The 23,731-nt window shown below is 37.2% G+C and overlaps 1 long non-coding RNA gene across 1 annotated transcript in view; it reads left to right on the forward strand.

The window, feature by feature from the left end:
- The first annotated feature begins 631 nt into the window (after positions 1-631).
- LOC146325062 (uncharacterized) overlaps positions 632-23,731 on the forward strand; it is a 62,684-nt gene continuing 39,584 nt past the window's right edge. The window contains exon 1 of the long non-coding RNA XR_014770699.1: positions 632-815. This is a non-coding gene — a long non-coding RNA (uncharacterized LOC146325062). The remainder of the gene's footprint in view (positions 816-23,731) is intronic.

Genomic DNA, 23,731 nt, shown 5'->3' on the forward strand with positions numbered 1-23,731 from the left:
GAATGCAATTTAAGACCTACAAACAAAATGCAAAGGATATAAAGGAAAATAAGAGTCTGATGATTACAACATTCAACTAAACATGACTACAGAGAACTGTGTGCAAGAGTAAAATAGAAATGGTTATTTGCTCTATGCGGATTTAATTTTGTAGTTGTTACTATGTGATCAAAACAAAATTTTCACCGAAACACATTAAAATGCAACACTTAAATTAGTGCAACTTTAAATTAACGTTGAATTCATTAGCCAGACAATTTTTAAGACCCATCAAAATTGTATTTTAGACAGTTAAAGGCCTAAAATTTAGATAGTTGGATTTTAGACTTTTTAAGGACCTGCCATGTTATCCCAGTTAAAATGCTGTCAAATCAGTTATCAGTATGGCCAATATTTATCTGCTATGATTTCGTTTTTGCAATAATACATATTTCCCATTATCTGTGATAATTTATCAGCACTGATATTTATCGTGTATCCTTAATTAACACTCAAGATGTTACCATGGCATATGTATGTTGCACCGCCCGGCCGGGGACTAAATTGGACTAAATTGAACGCTCCCACAATGGAGTTTAGGAGGTGCACTAAGCTAGGCTACCTGTGGAAAGGAGGAGGCCTATTGTTTTGGGTTTTTTCCAAAACAAACGCTGCCTTTGTATTTCAGTGTGGTCTGAGACACAGAGGAACGGCAAATTTTGAAGCACCAAGTTTCCAGACTCAAGAAAATGGACTACTTTTTTCCAGCGTCGTCATCACCGAGGGAGAAAGAGGGAGAAGGAGGGCAGCTACTAGCAAGAAGAATCCACCGAGCGGTGAGTTAACCGTTAGCCATTAACCGTTACGTGGTGAGTTTGTGGACACAGCTTGTGGAGCATCTGCCGTAACAAGTCGTTTTATAACACTTACCATTGTTTTGAACACATTTCCATATTCCTCAATGAATCGTCCACCAAACTGGAACAAAAATACTCCGTGGACGGCACAGCCAGTATGTTTTCCAACCATTTCCAAGTTTGACATAGCTAGAACTTGTGTTGGGCCAAACGAAGATGACAGGCTGGGAAGTGACGTATCTACCCGCTTATCGCAAAGTACCATCACCAAAATTGACAGTTTATCAGGTTCGGTTATCTACAAATACGTTTATCTACACTATGGCTGCAACAAACTATTATTTTCAAAGTCAAATAATCAGACGACTTTTTTTATTAATTGATTAAGAGTTGTTTGTCTATAAAATGTTGAAAAATAGTGAAAAATGTTGATTATTGTTTCCCAAAGCATTGTCCACAACCAGAAAATATTCAGTGTACTGTCATATAGGATTAAAGAAACCAGAATCACATTTAAGACCCTGGAATCAGAGAATTGTTCTTAAAAAAAAAACAACTTAAAACCGATTAATTGATTATCAAAATAGTCAGTGATTAATTTAATAATTAATAATCAATTTATCATGGCAACTCTAATCAACATTCTTCTCACTTATTTTTCACTATTTTGTATTTTTTAAATTAGACACTAAACTGCTAGTTGATTCTTCAAAACAGTGTAAGTGTTGCAAAACAACCTGCAGTGTTTCAATGTTTGTCTTGAATTAATCTGTGAGAAAAACAGATTAATCATCAGTGTGAAAACTGTGAGAGCCACATTCTCAGACTACACTGGAGTTTATTTTGTTTATGTCTGCTTTGGTGGTGATGCTCTGTCTTGTTGTTGACCGTTTAAAAATTTGTTATTTGCTGTATTTATGTGGCATGAGAGCTTTTTTGTTTGTCATGTTGTTCAGTGTTTTCTTAATGGCATTGTGCTGTTGTATAAAGCTGTTGTAGGACATATGGTTGGGCCATATGACAACCATTTGATCCTTTTTCTACCCAGATCTGCAAAAAAATGGCTGTATGGCATTGCAATGTGTGATTGGCTGGGTACCACAGCAGCTACAACCCATACAGGGTGTTGTGTGGTGAAGCTGAGTGTTGTGTATTTGACAGAGTTGGTCATTAAGTGTGCTGAGATGCCACCAAAATATTGGAAAGCTTGGCTATAAAATGTGGAAGGATTGTTTCAGGAATACTTCCATTGACAAGATGGGTATCAAATTCAGTAGGAAAGAATGTGTAAAAATTAAGTACTTGGTTTAATTTAAACCATACTTTGTAAATAATACTTGATCCATATCACTAGTAAGTAGTCCATTGTACATAGACACATAGTAAATTGGAATGGGATTGCCTGGCATGATGATATTAATAATAATAATAGTTATAATAATAAATGTATATTTTTATTGCATTTTTCTTATCATTGTTTCAAAGTACTTTATAAAAGTAAAAAAAGGACCCAGTCATATGATTTGCATGCAGACCCAGCATGACATAGTTGTTTCACTGAGGTAAATAGTTGCATTGCATTTTGTACAAAGTTCAGTTCTTCTTTTGTAACATATCATACTAATACTAAACATTTTGCAACCACTGGAGCAACAAATTTGTTGTGAGCAGCTACAGATCAACCAATGTGATTTCTGCAGTCTATTCCTCTCTGTCTTGTCCACATCAGCATCTCTCGGCATTAGAGGACTGAAAAAACAATTTTTAATGTAGCTGAATAAATGTTTTATTTTGTGCTAGTTGACATCAAAGGACTGCACTACCTCTGACACCCAGGCGGCTGCCATCACAGGGAAAGGCCTAAGTGGAGGTGACATGACTGTAACTGAAATGGATCCTGTCAGATATCGATCACAGGCCCCTGAATTAAATCAAATTAAAATCATATCATGGTGTACTTTGTTAAACTGACACCCCAGATGGTTTGTTACACAGGACCATCTTGGAAGTCGCCCTTAGAAACTGTAAAAGGACAGGCGTGTTCAAAAAACACTTGGCAGTGACTGGATGAACCATCTGTCTATCACATCTACCGCAGGCTAACTTGAACCAATAAGATCAAACTCTTGCCAAAGCCGTCTGGGAGAAGAGCGGAAACATCTTTTCCATCAAGAAAAACCTTCAGTGCTTTTCTTTGCACTTCCCTCAATGAAGAAATATTCTCCATGTCTCATATAACTGATGCTATCGCAGTGTCTGCGCTAACCTCTTCAGGAGCCGCCATTTTTTGTTTGAGACGAGTTGCTTCCATGGACGCTTCTCACTGTCATCACACCTAAAACCATGCCTGTAGCTGCCGCTGCAGCCAATCTCACAAATCCAGCTCCCTTGCAAGGTTAGGACTTTGTAATATCTGCAAATATTGTATTGTTGTCCAAAGAATAGATATTATGCAAAATCAGAATGAAACCAGTGATTTACGGCAATAGTATGTGTACCTCTGGGGTTAGGGCCTGTTGATGGGGGGTATCAAGACCAACTAGCAGCTTTTGGTCCTTTTTCTTACTGTTTTTGAAATACACACAGAATCAAATTATGTAATAGGCAGTGTGTTGATTAGATGAAGGAACAATGCTGCTTTGTATTTTATGTTCTCATGTCTCATGATTTATCACAGTGTTTTTGCTGTGTTCCTCTGCCAAACATTTTTGAGCCACATGATCAAGCCAGTTGAAGTCAGTCGTTGTTTCATATTTGGTGGAACAACACAAACAGTAAGACTTTTACACATTGTTGAACATGGTGCACAAACCTGCCGTTGGTTGTTGAAAGCCAGGATAAGAATCATGGCTGTGTTACGGAAAACAGCTCATATGGCGGGTGTCTGGAATATTAAACTGGGCAGACTGGTGCTCCTCAGTAAGACCCTGAGCTCAGCAGACATGAGCACACTGTTTGGCCATGATCTGTAAGACACTGTCATTTCATCAGACAGTGAGGAGCTCTGTCTCCTGGATGAGCACAGAGCTTTGGGGATGCCAGCAGCAGCTTCCTCTACAAGCAACAACCTGATCTGAAAATACAGAGATTAAACTGTACAGCAGCAGAATCACAAGATTCAGGAGAGCAAGGCTGAAGGACAGCCGTACCTAACCACTCTGTGTACGCGAGTACCAACGCTTACGCAACTAACTACTGGGTGATCATGTTAGCATTTGGGTTATTCAATTCTGTTCCAAGCCTCGCAGGGATTACTGATGGGCCTATCATATTTTTGGAAACATAATTTAAGAGGAATTATCTAATATGGGCTGTGTCATTAAATAAGCAAGTAGGAAGAGACAGAAGTGGCACAATTTATAAGTGAGGTAATGAGAAAGATGGGAGAGTGCATGTGTACAGTGAATTATTTTATGTACTGTATCTAGAATAGCCGGCTTAAACCTTTTAACAGCGGTTGTACATGATCATGACGAACATCAGAAGATGCTTTGCAGCTTTCATTTATTACTAGGGAGTCTCTCCGTTCACACACATGCACAAACACAGAAGGACACACACAAATGAACAATAAACCACATGTTAACATGTTAGACGTTCTGTAAAGCACAATTGCCCTTCAAAGTCAGGCAGAGAGAGGTTAAAAATGAAAACTACATCCACCCTTGTTAGAAATAATCAGCATCTCCGAAGGCAGAGACATTGAATCAAGCTCATGTATGTGTGTGCATGTGTGCTATTCGCTTTCGTTGTCTGGTGAAAATGGTTGTAAATGTTAATCTGTTTTGTGGCTAATGCAGGATTAACACCTCCCTTTCTGTGCATAGATTTATGCCCAAACGGCATAGTGATTGGTTAACTAAATATTCTTGTTCTGTCATGATGTTTGATTTTTATATTTGGCTGTGTCTGTTGTCAACATGCAGTAGGAATTAATAATTCAAGAACACTTGCGTCAAAGGAGACTGGACCATTTATAGCTACAAATGGCTTTATATTTGTATCTGATGGGAAAACAGGATGCTCCTCTCAGCATTCAAGCAGCAGAAAATGCAGAGTGTAACAGAACAGAACTCAGCAGACGTGCACCACTGAGATGAGATAAGGCATACATAATGCACAAGCCAAGAAATGCCAGTGAATGTATGATTAGTAAGAAACCAAAACACGAGGCAGGAGGTTGGGCTGGAGGAGGTGTAACCAACAGCAGCTGTGTATAGCAGGTAGATGCAAACTGTATAACCAGACTTAGCAGCCATAAAGAGCAGCAGTAAGGCCTGACCGCAGGGATCTGTACCACACGGACATGTTTCTTAAGTCTGCCGAATATGATGCGCAGGCCAGGACATCTCTGCAGCACTAAATAATTCATATTTAATTTATAAAGGAATTTTGACATACAGTACACATCTAACAAATATTAGTCCTCCTCCAATTTGAAATTTGCAGTAGACTATGTTGCAATTTTGATAAAATAAATAAAATAATGTAGGTCCCAGATATAAAAAATTAAAGTGTGTGCCTGACCCTTGAGCTGACATGATTTTAAAGAAATATTTTCAGTTTTGATTATTCTGTCTCTTTATTTATTTATTTATATTAATAGAGTATTGGTTTGGACTATAAAATGTATACTTTTACAGATTGTGATTGTCGGCTCCCTTGATGGTAATTAAAGTAGTAGATTTGAACATTTATCTGTAAGTGGCTGGTAGATGTTAACATTTTAAAAAGTTAGTTTCCCACCATGACCAAAACCAAGACCGATATTGGTCTGCAGAACATGTGCGATTGTCAGGACACTGTAACAGCAGAATGAACAGGTGAGGGACAGGGACGTGTAGAGTGTGGTAGTGCGAAGGGAGATTGTCCACTAGGCATAAATAATCGATCACAGATGGTGTTGTTCTCTCGGATGAATAAAAAAATAAAAATGTATCAGTAATTTACCTGGTGGCCCGTCCATGTTAAGTTTATGTGTGTTTATGTGTTCAGTGTGAACACGTTTTTTTTTTTTTTGTATTAGTTTGGTCTTATTGCATTGATGCCCTTCCTCACCTACATCAGCTGGTCACGTGAACAAAGTCACATGATTCACTCACAGTCAGTTTTCCAGTCGGCCAGTTGCTATGCCAATTATCAGACCCCCCCCCCATTTAATTCAATATACAGACCTGAGGCCTTCTGGTCCTGCCGGTTCTGCAGGGAACTCTGGCTAACTAGCAGACTTCAATCAACTCTCAGGCGGTAGCTGAAGCACCTCAAATACAGCTGTCAGACATTTAATTCTAACCTTGAGAGATATGTTGGAGTGTTTCATAACAGTGAGATAGCAAAACACAAAATCCTCTTGACGCAGAAAGAGGGCTTGATCATTTCTAGTGTTACCTCTGGTATTTGAAACAGTGAAACACTTTTAATTTAATGCATATATAGAGGGAAATACTTCTTTAAAAGGTTTTATTTGTAAGTCAAGTTGAGGTAATGGCATGTCTTCTCTACAAGAGTCAAATAGGGTTGCAAAGCAGATGGGGTGCCTTTGTAGCCTATTCACACCCCTCAGGAGCCCAATCCATCATCCGCTTATCTGTCTCTGAACGTGCACCAGTCCTTCCCTCTCATTAAGAAAATGAGAGCCTTAATTGGAAATTGTGTTAATTCTCTGACACATCTGAAACTCTATCTTCTCTTCACTTCCTCTAGATTGCAGACACTTGACAAATTTGGGGCAGCAGCTGCACTGATGCATATCCTGGTTCAGTGTTTTCATCTTTCCACTATTCACGCCACATTATGAGCCCAGTGATTAATACCCGCAAAATGTGTGTGCTGGTTCACCAAAACTAATATGTGGTGGAAAAGTGGCATGAGTCGTGGTGAGTTGCTCCAACAGTCATGCATGAATAAGAATTTTGTTTTGAACCAAAGATAATCTTGTACATGACAAGTCCGATGGCATAAATGGATTACTGCTCTGTTCATGAAGGACACAAATACATATAATTAATATTAATGCTTCCACACAGATACGCACGGGCCAGCTTCAAACACTCTCTGTGTTTAAATATTATTCATGCCCCTCACTTGACAAAGCCCACGTTTCTTTTGACCTGTGATGTCTAGAAATGGAACACAAAAAAGCGTCATCATGCTTTGAGCTGTGTTCCTCTTGTCGAGGCCACAGAATGAATTAACAATCTGACAAGGCAGCTTCAAAAGGGCAAGAAAAAAGGGTGAGTCCACCCTTGTGATACCAGGAAGGCACCTGTTTAGCTAAAATATACCTAATATGTAATAAATATGAAGATTGTCAGGCTGCATACTAAAGTAATGTGGTTTTCACAATAAGCACACAAGACAGCACATTCTGTGGCTATTGTCAGTTGTCTCAACTCTGATCTTGTCCAAACAGTATGTCAGGATGAAACATAGAAGGAATTAAATAATAACACGTCCAACTGTTGTTGTGCATCTTGCGTTTGGAAGCAGTTGGATGCCAGTCGCTGATGGCAGTGGTAGATGCATCTGTTGTGATATTAGACTCTAATTATAGCAAAAAGATGATATGGTTTGGAAGATGCTTAGTTAAAGAGCAGTACTGCTGTCAGGATTGGGGATGTTTTGTTAGTATTGAATGTTCCCTTTAGAAGAACCTGCAGTCAGTTCTGCTAGATCACTGCTATTTGCTGGATGTGTTTTCTGCAGTGTTTTGATCATGCAATGGACAAAGCGAAAGGACTGAAGTAAAAACGTTCATTTTAGATTTTTATCAAGGTTGTCTGTAGAGCTAGATCAATATATTGGCTGATATTAGCATAGCTTGCAGGGCTTAACATACTTGCCCCTGTGCAACTTGTTTTATCAGCTGTTATTAAATAACAGCAGAGACTTAAGTTATTTGTTTTTCAAAGTCCAAAGTCCAGTCTAAAACCCTAAGATATTGAGTTTAAGAAAAGGAGGAAATCTCCATATATGAAAAGCTGAAATAGTTTAATACTGTTTTACTGCATGCCTTGTCGGGCGAGTGAGTTGCCAAATTTACTTGCCTGACATGGCATTTTACTTGCCTTGGGCAAGAAGGCAATCCTTATTGTTGAGCCCTGCAGCTTGGAGTGGCTTGTCACTAAAATGGGAATATCTGGTTCATGTTGAAAGGACAGGTCACCCCAAAAAAATCAATCAAAAGTACATATTTTGCCTCTGGCCTGTAGCGCTGTTTATCCATCTAGATTTTTTTGGTATGAGTTGCAGAGTTTTGGAGATATCGGCCGTAGAGATGTCTGCCTTCCCTCCAATATAATGGGACTAATTTGCACTTGGCTTGTGGTGCTCAAAGGATGAAAAAAATTACATTTGAGAAATTCAAAACCAGTATCTCTTTCAAAAAATTATGTGTCAGATACTCAAGATATTTTCACGTGGGAACTACTTTCTTTAGTGTGTTGTTAAGAACCCAGCCAAGTTTGAATGATTAAAATAAATCACCAAGTATATAAAGTTGTCTCACAGTCATGAAACAATAAGACTTTAAAGAGTTTTCTACCTTTGTAACAATTTTATTTAAAAATAAAATTATCCTAAAAATACATAAAAAAAAAACAAATTCCCAGATGCTTATTCCTGGCCACTGAGCTTGCAATACACTGTCAGAGACCCTGTTGCAGATATTATTTATATGTAAGGTAATTTACAAACCATTACATTGTCTGTCCACCAGGAAACACTGAAAGGTTTTCAACTGCAAAATCAGTAAACATTCCCAGTGCATTTACAAAGTTAATTTGAGGGATTTAGAGCATCATCTAACCATTATTTGAATCTGAGATCAATCTGATGATTATTTTCCTGCTTTAAATGGCTGAAAAAAAAAAGATGAAGCCATTGAGTTTAGAGCCCGGGGTGACGTCTTCAAATGTCTTGTCTGACCAACAGTTTGAAAATATTCAGTTTGTACAATGGCTAAAGAAAAGCAACAAATCCTCTCATTGGAGAAGCTGAAACCACAGAATGGCTGGAATTTTTGCTTGATAATGACTGAAACATTGAATGGATTATTAAAATAGCTGCTGTAAGATTCTCTGTCAGGTCTTTGATTAATCTACTAATTGTTTCACCTCTAAATATTATGTGACTATGTTAAAAAATATTGGCTGTATTAACCATGTAAGATTCTTACAACTACAGTATGAAATTTAATGAAATTTGTTTCTGCCTCAAAGGTGGGACAAATCGTCTGGCAGTGGAAGATCAAATGTTGGATTTGTCACAACTTTGGATATATATTTAAATATTGATTATTTGGATGCCATGTTTGGATGAAGTTTGTAAGGTTTGGAATTGGGATGATCTATGGTGACAGTCAGCTCCAATTAGTAGCTCTGGACCAGTCCTAGCTCATCTTGGCAGATTTTGGCACATTATTAATGACAATCAGGAATACTGGCTTCATGTCAGCTGTGACTACCTGGTTGCATGTGTGCGCCACATTAGAAAGACTGAGGTTGGGAATCAACAAATTTGGCCCTTATCAATGCAACAAAAGCGAAGCAGAAAAACATTTATCCTGACAAGCCTAACATTCCAACAAAATCCAGCATGCTGGGATGAAGCCTGACCCAGGCGTTTACCTTACGAGCTGCCACGCTCTAGTTTACAACCCCCCAAAATCTGTGTGGCTGCTTAGCATATGAGTGATGAGATATGATAAAAAGGAGTTTAGAGAGAGCTGATGAATATGTGTGGCTTTGAAGCGGTTGTTGTGTGATCGTGTGCAGATGAGAGCGTGGGAGGTGTCGTGTGTGGATGTGTGTGTGTGTGTGTGTCTGGAAGTGTTTGCTGATGAGGGTGACATTTGTGTGCACAGTGAGAGGTTTAACCAGCAGCATCTGGGGCTTCTTCTTTCTCTGAACCCTAAAACATCACGACCGGAGGAGTAAGAACCCAGCTTAGCCTGGCGATTTAGTCCCTCAGTAGTCAGTGTGTGTGTGTGTGTGTGTGTTTGTGTCAAAGTGAGGACATCGCTCTCCACACACTCCACAGGATTTCAGCACTCTGCACATACACGGTGGATTCATCACCTTAGCAACCAGTCGATTGAAAGATGATGAATCATGCCAAAGACTGCTAATTTCTTTGCAGTTGTCAAACATGAACAATGGGCGGTAAGATGGAGTCACAGAAACGTCACCACAAACTGAATGTTGTGTGTGTGTGTGTGTGTGTGTGTGTGTGTGTGTGTGTGTCTCTGTGTGTGTGTGTGTGTGTGTGTCTGTGCGTGTGCATGAACTTGAAAGACTACCATAAAGAGACAGAAAGGATGAGAGGCAAAATCAAGGCTATTTGGAGGATAGTGATAGAGAGAAAGTCGAGAGACTTACTGCTTTCTGATTGACCAGAGGGAAATACTGTAAGAATCAGCTTGTTGAAGAGGCTTTATTTTTTATTTCTCACAATACCAGTATGGTTAAAACAACTGAGAGGTAGTTAAGTACTTGTTCTCTCTTTGAAGAGATCTATTATGCAGATTTCAGCTGCTGTACATTTCATTGCACACCAAAGATCAATAGCCAAACACAAATGCAAATTATACACGTCGAAGTCTGACTAATACTCCATGGCCACATCATTTCAGATGAGAATAGACCGTGTTGATGCAGTATGATTTGGTTTCCTGCAGATTTTCCAGTGAATGAAGCTGTAACAACACCTCTGACCTCATCATCTCTGCACTTTGGGGTGACTGAATGGGCCTGGATGCTATTCCTGACAAATAGCAGCCTTCAGTCTGATAACAGAGGTCCCTCTGACATACATTACTGCCCGCTGAGAGTGCTGACACACCCCACACAATAATAGCAGCAATGGTGTAAAAGACATTGATTTAGTTAAAGAAACATGCATCAGCCGCGTTGCACCAGGATTGGAGAGAGAGAAGCTCTGCTGTTGCAAACAAATGTGGATAATGTGTTAAAAAGAGGCAGCTTGTCGGTGTTAAATACTGCCGTCCTGAAGTGCTGCTATTAATTCTGCAACAAGATGCAAATATTTCTTCAGTCGAATGCTGTAGAATCAATAATAATGTAGAATGTGAAGGATTACATGTCAAGCAGCACACTGAAGCTTAACAGCTCCCACTGCTGGTAAACACCCTGAAAGCATGTGCAGCACCAGAGATTTCCAGTCAGCTGCCTTTTCATATGAGGCTTTGATTGATTTACTGTTTTAAGCTTTGAAGTGCAGGGAGAGGAGAGTCTGGGCTTGGCAAGATATAATAATAATTGTCTTTTTCGTGTGTGATTATACCCAATGATCATCCGCAGAGCCCGAGATTATTACTGAAAAGCAAATTAATGCTGAACAGTCTGCAATGACTGATTTTAAAAAGTTATTATTCATCATTTATCCATTCTCTTCTGTATCTGTTGTATAAGAATTGTGGGAGCTTTACTCCTTTTTATCAATCACACAAGGCTACTGGCCGCAATTGAAAGTACCCCTCACACACACACCTGCTAAAGATAAATCACATTAGTTCCTCTCAACACAACTTTCTCATTATTTATTGCAATTCCACAAACCATCTTGCAAACAAATTGTTGTGAGCAACATTATAAACCGTGTTGTAAGTGACAGACCATTGTTCATGTCATTATTTTGAATTTCGTGTACTGTCACACCTATTTGTCCTGTTTTTTTGTTTTTTTTTGCAAATTTATCTCACACTCATTGAAAATGTAATAAAGAAAATATTTTATCAGGGAAAAAAAGCCACAGTTGCATGTTGCATCTTATTGAATGTGAGAATTTGATTTGTAAATAGAATATTTTGATTTTTTAGACTGGTATATGGACAAAAAAATATATCTGAAGATGTTGCCTTGAACTTTGGGAAACTGTGATGACCATTTTTCACTCTTTAATGATATTTTAGGCTGTAAGTTTACACTTCATTAATTCAAAACGGATTAAGACTGCAACTAATTAATTTTCCAATCATTTCTTAAATCATTTTGTCTCATCTTAATATAGTAAAAAAAAAGGCCCTTCATAATTTGGTGATCATTTTTTGGTCTAACCAACAGTTTAAAATAGGGTTGCAAATTTGTACATTTTCCTTAACCAATAGTTGAACACATTAACAATCAATTATAGACTATTCATTAATAAGATATAAAATACATGTCTTTTTCTGTTTTAGTAAAATAATTCTAGCGTCATATTAGTTATGTGAAACATCAAATTATGAAACACAAACAATTTAAACAAACAGAATAATAAAACATTGAAGCAACGGAGAACAATGACTGCCATAGACCAACAAGGCAGACCAAACCAAACCTGGCAAAACCTTTTATTGCTGGAGAAATGGTTAACAAAATGGACATCGTCAGTAAATACATGTTGAATTGGTTGAATTCTTAACAGCGATTAACTGATAAATGATTAATCATTAACATCCCTGGTCCAAAACACAAAGATGTCCAGTTCATTAACACAAGTAAAAGAATCAAATCTTGACATCTGAGAAGCTGAAACCAGGTAAAAGTTTTGCTTATCAGAGAGTACATGAGTCTGTGCACTGATCTAATAACTAATCTCTATCTGATCTCTAACTTCCGAGCAGCATCCCATCCCCAAAAAATGATTTAAAAAAAATATGTCACCATTTTCTTGCCTTTTATGGACCAGACAATTAAATTATTAATCAAGAAGGTAATCTACAGATTAATTGATAATGAAAATAATTTTGTTCAGTCCTAATCCAAACAACGCCAAGATTATTTTAAGCGCTGATTTTCATTGTTTGGGCAGTGAAACTACAAAATTCATCTTGACATCGTTGACACCAGCTGATATTATTTTTGCTGTTACGGGCCTGGTGATGTATAACCGTCAGTAGTGTGAAATGTATGTGGGAGCTTGTGGTGTGGAATGTGCCATGTCCCGGTCACAGTGTTCCCTCCTCTCTACCGGTCACTCAGCAAGAGAGTTCCTGTGGGCAGAGTGAGAGAGCATCACACTCTGCCCACACATTTGTCGTCTAAAAACCACAGTCATCTTCATATGCAAAAAAAAGAAAAGCCGAAGTCAGGCAGTGAAACCGTGGCTGTTTGAACATAGTCAAAGTTTTATTTGTTAGACACATGTAATATAAAAGATCCCTATCAAGCGAGACGAGGAGCCGATGCCAGTCACCAATCACAGGGTCTACTTGAAGCCTTCTGTTTATCATGTAGCATTATTTATTATTTATTATTTATTTAACTATAGTATATGAATATAAAACATAGAGAATTAGAAATATAAAACATTTGAAAATGTTCACACAGGTAATTGGGGGCCTGTTGTATAAGAACAGGAGCCTGATATTATCAGCCAGATCTAAGACTGGTCTGTCTCACAACTATATTATCAGTCTATATTGGTATCAGGATATATTTTGTTCAATATGTGCCTATATGAAAGCAGAACGTAATGCAGATTGGCTTTATAGTGTGTGTGTGTGTGTGTGTGTGTGTGTGTGTGTGTGTGTGTGTGTGTGTGTGTGTGTGTGTGTGTGTGTGTGTGTGAGAGTGTGTGTGTGTGTGTGTGTGTGTGTGTGTGTGTGTGTGTTCAGTATTATTGATAATAATTAAAAGGGGCCATTGCAAAAAAATACATTCTGTATTAGAATTATTGGCTTATATATCGATATTGGAATATTGGAATTTTGTTCATTCTTTAATACTGATATTGGCCCTGGCACCAGCCCCCAACAACAACGTGGTTGAGTTTGCTAATTCTTTTTTTTTCCCTCAAAAAGAATTTTTAAATCTGCCTTGGGCACCAACCTCATATCTCTGTATTTTGTATTCATTTTTTTCTTCATAAATAACTTTTAAAATCCATACCTTCGACCAAGCAGCAGACAGTTAGTCAACTTCAAAACAGTTCTTTGTTTTATTCCCTCAAAAGTAACAGTTTTGGACGCTATGTCGAAATGACTTTGATATTGTTATGATTCTAGCATCTAATTATTAAAAATGCTGTAGTGCAAGAACAAGAAAATAATTACAGATATTGGCCTTCGTATGTTCACAAAGGAAAATAAGAAAAATTATAAAATTATACCAAATACCATTTTAAACAACCCTCAAAGCCATTTGGGTATAGTATCTAAGTTTACAAGGTGTACTTAAATGCACCATGAAGTCCCTGTCCGTGTGTGTGTGTGTGTGTGTGTGTGTGTGTGTGTGTGTGTGTGTGTGTGTGTGTGTGTGAGGACAGAAGCAGCATGCCCTTAAATGAAACCAAAAAGCAGTGGAGATTCTCAGCCTAGTTTTTTATTAGATGAGTATTTTAGTGTAAGTAACACTCTCCCTCCAGTGTGGCAGTAAGCCTTCTGAGATTTACTTGCCAGACGGAAAATCTACCTGCATTTGGTGCTTAGTGGATGTTAATTTCCTGCCTTTAAAGAGACCAGCACTCAAACTGTTTAGAAGGAATATCATCCGATAATGACAGGTGGCGGGTTGACTGAAGCACCTCAAGTACTGTGTTTAAATAGCTGCGATTGTCAACCACAGAACTGATGATAGAGACACTTGAAAGCCGGCTCTCCTGAGCCAGGTTTTAGAGTTTACGGCTAAGTCTTGGTGCATTATTAATTTGAGAGGTCCTTGTCTGAGGCTTCTATAAACTCAATACTCAATACTTTTTTGACACTGTCCATTTTCACTTTAGCATCTTAAAATAGTAGGGGTCGACCGATAAGTTTTATAACAGCTGATACAGATATCGACTACAGACAGACAGAGCAGACAGAGGCATCTGCATCAGAGCCAAAGTAGCATATTTTTCAAGTAATTTATTTTATCTGCAATCAAATTAAAAAAATAACTATTCCAATAATTGGTTGACCCCTATTAGAAAGGGAGTTCAGTGGAAATAAGTCAGTTCCACAAACAATACAACAATAATGACATTAGGGCAGATCATGAAGCCAGTTCATTCTCTTTACTTGGAAATAATGTCCAGGGTTTACCAGAACAAGACAAAAATCCCATTTGGCTCCTGTTTAATGAAGGAAACAAAGACAATAAGGTATCAGATTAAATATGATTTAAAATTAATAATTTATTTCCACTGGATGAGGTATTTAGATCCTTAATACAGTAATGTAAAAATACTCAATTTCAACTAAAAGGTATGCTTTCAGTGTCTTACTAAAGTAAAAGTATATATATAATATCAGCCATATGTACTTAAAGTATGAAAAAGTAAAAATACTCTTTTTGGCTGCTTTGACTGACATGTTATACATAACATTACTAAACTGTCAATACTGATGCATCAATCCGCATTTTAATCAGCATTTTACTGCTGTAACTGATTGAACTGGAGTTTATTTATATAGTTAAGTAGTTTAGTTCAATTACTCCCAACCTCGTGGTCAGGCCCCTCCAAAGGATCACAAGATAAATCTGTGGGATGTGTTAATGGAAAGGAAGGAAAGAAGAAGAAAAGAAAAGAAGAAACAAACATCAAACAAACACAAGAAAAGGAAGAAAACACAAACATCTACTACACAAATTTGTATTATTTGTATTAATTATTCAAATAAAACCATCTGAGAGGTTTAGAGGAAAAATAAAAACAAAAATTGGTGGAACTGCCAACAACTCAGACACCTGAAACATGACAAGAGGCCCCAACGAGCCAGTTGCAATTTAGAAGCATATCATATATTTTTTTAATGTAAAATACTTATATGAAAAGTGAGTGGAAACTACAGCTGACAGATAAATATAGATGAGTAAAAAGTACAATATTTAATCCCTGAAGTGTAGAGGAGTAAAAGCATAAAGTAGCAAAAACTAGAAATACTCAAATATAGCATACGCATTTTGAAAAATATACGGAATAACAGCATGTAAAGCTACAAAGAACTTGCTTGATTTTGGAGGCCCCTGTGGACAGAAGTGGTAGTATTTCCACTTGTATAACCACAACATATGTCAAAAATAAATGACTCTGAATAAAAATCTCCTAATGCTTCTTTTTAACTGTCCAGCTTACTACTCACTATACTTTTGCCTGGGAAAATGTAATCACAGGGTAATTTCATCTGATTTAAGGAGAATCTTTTTTGGTGGCAGTCATTATGAACAACTATATACCATAGAAATAGCCAGTCTTCTTGCTGGTGGCCTCATTTGTTTATGTAGGTCATATGGCATCAGTATTAAATTGAGACTGTTTTATTATCAGTTTAAAACTCCTTTTTGTGGCTGTAAGTAAATGTCACGTCCCCCAGTGGTTATTTCTGCACTGATAGGAGTAATAAAGGTGAACTTTTAACTTTCAATTCAATGGAAATTAAAACTGTTGCCTGCAATGTTGAAAACAGAAAACTGAACACCCAGTGATTGTAGTTAGTTAAAGATACTATGAATCAGTGGAATATCATGCTTCTGGTTGATGAACTAGAGGCCATAAACTATACCTTTGGGTTTGTGTTGAAGTGCAGTTATTTTAGCTTCCTCAGGAGGGCAGCAGAACACCTACAGATCTGCCACAGCAGTGTAGCGAGACCAAACAGCTCAGCAACAGGTCTGTGCTGATCTCCGTCTGGATCTGTAAATCCTATAGAGCGTGTGGATGAATATCTGTTGGAGAGTTTGCAGCTCTCAAGTCTCTGCTACTGGCTCCAGTCAGTTGCGTGTTATTATATTTTCTTTTAATCCTTTTTACAGTTTGATGGCTTTAGTTCAACTTAAACATGGTCCAAGAAGTTTTTAAACTGGATATGAAATAGTCTCAATTTATTACTGATGTTTCTATGTGCTACACAAGCAAACAGGACGAGTAGTAAAAAGATCGGCTGTTTCTATATACAGTAGCTATCACAGCAGTTAATGCCTGCCGCCAAGTCAGATTCTTCTTAAAATCAGATCATATAGAAACTGGAAAAGCCTGTATTTACATTTTCACAGGCAAAGTTACAGTGAGTAGTATGTTAGCCAGTTAAAGAAGCAGAAGATTTTTCTTTTGATCATTTTATTTGATGGAAACACTTCTACTTTTGTCCACAGGAATGTCCAAAATTCATTGTAGTCACATTAACTTATAAGGTACTTTATTATGACACTGGTATGTTTATGCACAATGTGATTTATTTATACACTTCCTAGAAAACTTATATTGCCTATGGACCAACACTAACCTAACTTTTGTTAAAGACTGTTTTAGATTTTGATTAATCTGCCAATTATTTTCTCAATTAATCAATCAATCAATCAATCATTTCAGAGCTGCAACAATTAATTGATTAAGCAATTATTCTTTGACTGTTAACTTCACTGCCAACTATTTTGATAATTGTTTTTTTGTTTTGTCACATTATTTAATTTAAAAAAGTCCTAATTGTCTGATTTCAGCTTCTCGATGTGAGTTTCTTTATTCTTCTATAACAGTAAACTGAATATCTTTGGGTTATGGACAAAATAAGGCATCAAATTTGTCTGTTATCCCTTCAGAAACAATATGTAAAGGTTTCTTTTCAGTACAGTGGCCACCCATGACATCTGAAAATAAGATTTTTCTCTGGCGAGTTTGTATTTAAATTGTTGTCATCACATTGGTTACCTGTCTTTCGCTCTTTACTTGTACACAAGGCCAGTTTTCAGATCATGCACTTTAAATGGGCAGTCATTACAATCATTTTTCTCTTCTGCTGCTTCTCTTTCACAGTAGCTGAAATAAGAGTCATATGGATGCCCTTTACCCTTAATGGGCTCACATGCTCAGTCTTATGTTTCTGAAAATTGGTAATTATAGTAGTCACATGTAGTCAATGTCATTTACTCTCCACCAGAGAGCACAGTTTACTCAGAAAGCAAAAATTCTTTTTCTTGAAACAAGGTCATCACACAACTATTTCTCAGCACAACAAATCTTGTCTCACACCAAACCAGAACAGAAATACACTGCCTGACCAGAAAAAAGACACAACCTGGATTTAACTAAACAACAGGTAAGAGCCTTCCACTGGATAATTACTGTAGTGATTAGAAATGAGAAGCTACTCAATGCATCAGTTTGGGTTAAATAACTTTTTGCCAGCTGAAATTTATTAAACAACCATGTCACAAGACATATCCTGTGGTTGTGGAAAAGATGTTACTCTGTTTCAGAAGGGTCGAATTATTGTTCTGCATCAAGCAAAGAAAACTACTTAGGAGATTCTTCTTCTTTTGTTTCTATTGTATTTCTGCTTTGTTGCCTTATTGTAATCTCGGCATCATTGAAAATGAGGGCCACCCCTCAATGTATTCCCGAGAAATAAATAAAGGTTGAATGAATGAATGATTGAGGAAACTACTAAAAATGCAGTCTGTCCAGCAACAGTGATAACGATCATTCAAGATTTTTTGCCGACCACATTTCTTCCTCGAAGATGATTCACCACGGTCTTAAACGTTTGATGAAATCAGGCAAATTGAATAGTTTGGTACACTGCCTGGCCAAAAACACTCACTCAAAAACACTGATATTTCATTGGACCACGTTTAGCTGGCATTGTTCATAAAATCCTGGTCATTCAGTATATTCACCAAGTGAGCTGACCTCATTTTTTGGCACATAACGTTGCTGAACCTCAACCTGACCAGATCCCCAGATCATAACACTGCCTGATGTGTGGTTTGAGTTCTCTTCACACTGTGTTTGTGGAAATGCTCTTACTTTCACTATTAAATATAGCTGTGAGTTCTACTGTTGATTTTTTTTTTTTTTTTACAATCTGATTTCATCAAATTTGATTTACTTTATAATCCAAGAGTCCTTTCTTTTGTGCATTTTATTGTTTTCTTTTTATTAGATTTTATAAATAAAACATATACATATATAAACAAACAAAACCAGCCAACATAACCAACACATACGGAAAATAAATAAATAAACCAATTTGAAAAGAAGTTATTTTCTAAAAAAGTATAGAAAAAAATATCCATACAAAACAAAATAAAACAAAACAACAACAAAAAACACCCAAAAAGAACAAATGCTGCAGTATATTACAACTAAGAATGAATAAGCAAATAAACATATTGATATTGATTGATATTGACATCAACAGATGGAGCACTCAGTTACTGCCTTCCAGGGATAAACAAGACAGAGTTTCTGGAGGAAAAGGCGTAAGGGTTCCCAAAGTTGCCAGAACCTGTCCAATTTGTTATTGAGATCATAAATCAGTTTCTCCAGAGGAAGCATGGCTGATATCTATGATAACCACATGTCAACCCTGGGGACCTGTGGGGCAGACCATTGCAGCAAGATGCACTTTTTAGCCAAGTAAAAAAGAACCGTTACAGAGATTTGAAACTTTCGTGCAGGTTTATCATTGGATGAGAACATGTGACATGGATCCACGGACCTGCAACCTATGAACAGGATATTCAGGTGTAGGCTAGAAGATGGATGGATGGATTGATTTTTATCAAAAAAGCAGCTCAGTTTGAGTATTTGTATGCAGGTGAAGTGAGCAAGTTCACATCAGGTGCATTATCAGCAAAGGTCTTTTATATTATCTGTTCTTCTTTTTTCCTAGGGCTTTTAAAAGATATTGTCCCTCACACTGACTGGTGCTCTTGGAAAAGGAAAAATGATTATTTAAGAGGAGATCAGAGCTGAAAGAATATGTCAATTAATTAGTTGATCAACATAAAATTGTTTTTCTGACAAATATTTGATAATTGCTTAATTGAAGTCTTTTTTAAGCAACAATGCCAAACATTTAATGTTCTTGGTACTTTTTCTTGCTTTAAACTACATTATAATTAGTTTAGTCTTTGAGGTTTTGGACTTTTACCTGGAGAAAATGCTATTTCAATATGTCACCTTTGGGCTTCAAGAAATTATGAGCATTTTTTAACTGTTCTACTGTTTTAAAGGCTAAATGATTAAGACAATAATCAACAGCAAGAAAAATTTGTAACATTCAGCTGTTAAGGTTCTCCTACACTGTCCTGTTCACTGAGTGCCCAGAGCATTTATGCATATTTGTTAAGTAATAATTACTGATGTTTATATTAAATTGAAACAACAGACACTATAATGGGCTCTCAAAGAGGCTGAGTTGTTTACATACAAATGTTGTAACTAATTCATGGTTTGTCAAAGTTCATACAGGTTCATTAGTCTGACATGCTGCCCATTCATAAATAAAAATGTAATTAAAGAAAACAAGAGGAAAGCAAACTAACGTATCACATCTGAAGACAGCAACATCTTACTGAGCAAGAATGACCCTGTGCAACATTAAATCCATTACAGGCCGGTGAGAGTAACACATCCGTAAGCCCCAAATCTCTTTAATGCAATACCCATTAGGAAAGTGCTGAGCTCTTTACCAACAGCTAAGATGGTCCACCACTCAGCAACACCACTGCCTTTGCTCTACATTCAATGTAGTACAGAGAATCAACTACTTACCACACGTGAATACAAGAGACCAGGTTGAATTTTAAATTTTTTAAGGCCTGTTATCATCTGCCACTATCTTGGCCAAGACATTCCTGTCTAAGAGATTTTAAATCTCTTCCAATTATTTTCTTGGTTAAACCAGGCATGTATTTGCAGTACTAACAAATGATTTTAATTTATGCTTGTTCTCTATGTGCCCTACCATGCATTTCAAGACCTTTTAGAAATAATCGTGGAAGGATTAGGTTGGATTAGGTTGAGTCTATGAGTCATTCATTACTATAAGAATTATACTGCAAAGAAACAGCCTCAGAGGAAGCCACAAGGGCAATTTGAGAGCGCAGACCTCTGGGAGGCCAACTGTCCACTCTGCTATAAAAATGCAAATCTGTGTTTATAAAGTGCAAACGTCACAGTAAATAGGCTATTATTCCTTGTTCTTGTGAAGCATAAAGTTTGAACATTTTTCTCTGATGGAGTTTGCAGACAATTTACATTTGGATGTCATTAATAGTATAATTAGAGGCATTATATGTGTGTGTCTACATGTCCACAGTCATACCGCCGTTTGAGAAAATTGTGATGTTACAGTACAGTTATACCAGTCATCCCATGAAACCACTTAGAACCTAAGTGCTCCGTTTGTTTTCTGTATGAAGTTTGAGCAGCTAACATTATGCAGGTTATCCCAGAGGATTACTGGTCCTGAATATGGATTGTGATAGGGAGTTATTGTTTTACTACAGTTGGCTAAGTTTTATCACTATCGCACTTTACTGCCATCTACTGAATTTTAAGATGTATGGCATTTATTCTGCCAAGACTCAGTGCCATATCTCGCAATGTTAATGAAAGTGAAAAATAATTTGGCTATCTGATCTGAAACCAAGTTTCACGAAAACTGGTACAGTAGGAATAGTTTTTTGTAATCCTGCTGACAGATAGACAAAGTAACTGCACTGAACATAACCTTCTCGGCAGATCTAACGATTAGTGGAGCAACAGAAAATTAATTGGCAACTTTGATAACTGAGTAATTGTTTCAGTCATTTTTCAACTTGCCAAACATTTTATTGTAGTTGGGAGATTTGCTACTTTTCTATGACATATTTCCATTTGACAGTGAATTGAAAACCTTCTGTTGTTCATACAAAACAAGCAAATTGAAGACATTACTCTGCAGTATTGTTTTTAAAAAATATATACTACAACCCCAGTTCCAATTGTTGGGACACTGTGTAAAAGGTAAATAAAAACAGAATGCAAAGATTTGCAAATGATTTTTGACTTATATTATTTGCTATATTTGTAAATAGACACTCATTCTGAATTCAGTGCCTGCAGCATGCACCAAAAAAGTTTGGACAGTGGCAGCAAAGGACTTGGGCAAGTTGTACAATGATCACAGCCTTTTTGGAACATTTCACAGGTAGACATTAATTGGCAAATTAAAGGCTTGTTCAACAAGAATGGGGCAAAGTTCACTTCTCTCTCCACACTTTACTCAGTGCACAATTGCAAGAAAAATTTAGGGATTTCACCATCTACAGTCCACAATATCCTTCAAAGGAAATCTCTGCATGTTGGGGGCAAGGCTGAAAAAGCCTTGAATGCCTGTGATCTCAGGTGGCACTGCATTAAAACCCTTATGTTTATATACAAAGGATGTTACTGCATGGACTAAGGAAAACTTTGAAAAATAGTTGGAGGTCGTATCCTCTGAGCTAAAGAGGTAAAGGACCATCCAGATTATTATCAGTGCGAAGTGAAGGAGCCAGCATCTATGATGTTGTTGGACTGTGTTAGTGCCCATGGCATGGGTAACTATCGCATGTGTGAATGATGCTAAAAGGTAGGCCTACACAGGTTTTGAAGAAACATATGCTGCAGGGGTGTAGCAATTCATTCATGCATCTGATGCATCGGACTTTAATGTGTAAGATATGAGTGCATCAGTTCAGATGGCCTGTATCGGTAAAAAGAAACAAATCGATGCAGCACTAGCGTATCAATACATCTCATTAGGATGTGCATATGTTTCATTTTTGGCATCAGGGAGCTGCCACTGTTAACTTTCCTACGTCTTCTCTCTCGCTGTCTCTGCCTGCACCGCTCTCGCTGGGTGCCTGCTGCCGCGATCACAAAAACAAGCGCTCCCCCCACCCTCTCCCATGTCTCCTCTTCATTTACTTAAAACAGACGGCACTGAAAACAGCAACAGAAGTGACATTGTATCACGTTGCACCACCAAACTTTCATAACGTGCAAGTGTAGAATAAGTTTGGGTTTTATAAGAAAGATTAGAAACACTGCTGCACATCATTTATGCAAAACATGTCGGACAGCGGAGTACAGAGCCACGAGTCTGACCCACATAGACGTCATGTCACTGTGAGAACAGGTAACACTTCACTGTTCCTCCACACTAATCAAAACCACAGCACTCTTCATATGAAACAGAGCAGCAGATCATCTTACTGCAGAAATACTGATATTTTAAACAGTTTTAAAGTGTGTTCACAGATTCTCATTTAGGCTACAGGATCTCATTTACACATGAGACTCATAATAAGATGTTAACACCACTGTAATGTCTCCTCTGTCTCTCCTGTTACTACATTTAGTAAAACTATCAGGATTTTTTTTTTTTGCAACTAACAGCACTCAACAAATGTAGCATTAATCGAATCAAAATGTAAAGACTGACACATTGCATTGTCGTGTATTGCATCGTATCGTATTGCATCGTGACAAAGCTGAATCGTATCGAACCAAATCGTTGGCCATTTAAAGATTTATAAGACATATTGTATTGTTGAACATGTATCGAGATACGTATTGAATCAGTCTCAGTCAGTGAGATACACATCCCTAATATGCTGCCATCCAGATGACATATTCCCAGATGTTTACTGAGCGTTGTTAAAAAAAATGGTGATGTTTCATGGTGGTAAACCTGCCCCTGTCCCAACTTTTTTGAATGTGTTGCAGGGAACAAATCCACAATGAGTGAATATTGACAGATCAGTTTGGACATTAAATAATCTTGTCTTTGTACTGTATTTAATTAAATATAGGTCGAAATGGATTTGCAAGTCATTGTATCCTGTTTTTATTTATGATTTACACAGTGTCCCAACATTTTTTGAGACACTGAGCCATTGAGACATTGAGCCTTTAATAAAGTTTGAATTGAATTCATAATGAAAATAATCATTGTAATTGCAGCCCAACCCAAGGGTAATTTGTCTTCAGGAAGACTAGGGCATATTATTTGTTTGTTATAAGGGTAAACTATAGTCTAGTATATGATTTTTGCTTCTTGTACTTCTTGTGTTACTGCCTTCACTAAAATGATCTAAAATACCCACTTATTTTCAGATATTTACAAGATTTTGTGAGACTTAGACTAAAACCAGATGACTTTG

This window comes from Lutjanus erythropterus, chromosome 6 (assembly GCF_056507025.1).
Source record: "Lutjanus erythropterus isolate fLutEry1 chromosome 6, fLutEry1.hap2, whole genome shotgun sequence".
Classification (NCBI taxonomy): Eukaryota; Metazoa; Chordata; class Actinopteri; order Lutjaniformes; family Lutjanidae; genus Lutjanus; species Lutjanus erythropterus.